Raw genomic sequence first — 1,003 nt, forward strand, 5'->3', positions numbered from 1 at the left:
ATATAGATCTATTTGAGTGTACATAGCGATTTAAATGCTAACTTCTGATCCTTTACAAATAGCTATTAGAAGTTATTAATTCGAGGTACAGAGAGGATTTGTCGTGTAATTTCCTATTGTCAATCATAATTAATAATTATTATTTCTGATAATAACGATCTATTTAAATTTTTAAATATACTGAATGTCTTGTTTCATTTGAATTATTTCAAATGTTTACCGCTCTTAAAACTATTAACTGGTAAGTATTCAGTAATTGGGTTTTAGCGACCTCACATATTGTTTCTAAAACTGCGTATGCTGTTACACTAATAGTGCTTTTCATTTAAGAGCGGAAGCTTAGGCGCCGCCATGACACTTAGCGGGCATTTAAAAATAGCGGACATATTTTTGGTGAAATGTACGCTATCGTACCTGATTTTAATGTAAAAGTGAATGAAAATGATGCGCCAGGTGCTAAATTATTGCATAGAAAGGTGGAAAAAAATAACATTTGTCAGTTAAAAAGGTGGTTAAAATGCAGAAAAAAATGTACCAAACGGAAAAGGCAGCAACTTATTGACCGATGTGTGGAATGCAGGTTATGTTTAAACTGCGTATAGTCTTAAGGTTTTAACTGTGGAAAAATAGTGTTTTGCATTAAAGTGAAATAATTTTAATAATAAAAAAATATCTAAAAATCCGCCCGCCTTGCGGGCACATTCTCGTTGTGCGCGCGGCTCGTAACTTTTAACGCGCCTAAGGCGCGCGACTGTTGGTTCTCGCGCTTCGCGCTCGATAATATATAATTTGTCAGTAATTTGGTGATAGTGACTTTTTTTGTTAAAGCTCCTTTGGCAAATCTAATACACAATTCTAATCTAATATATAAATCTAATACCTTCTCTTGATGAGAATGTAAATACAGTCTGTCAAGTTAAGGCGTGGGTAACTTTTTTGGTAAAATATTTTATTTAAACGCATGTTTCTACATGGAATTACATTTGTCAAGGTGTCGAGCAAA

The sequence above is a fragment of the Belonocnema kinseyi genome, chromosome 9 (genome assembly GCF_010883055.1).
Source record: "Belonocnema kinseyi isolate 2016_QV_RU_SX_M_011 chromosome 9, B_treatae_v1, whole genome shotgun sequence".
Classification (NCBI taxonomy): domain Eukaryota; kingdom Metazoa; phylum Arthropoda; class Insecta; order Hymenoptera; family Cynipidae; genus Belonocnema; species Belonocnema kinseyi.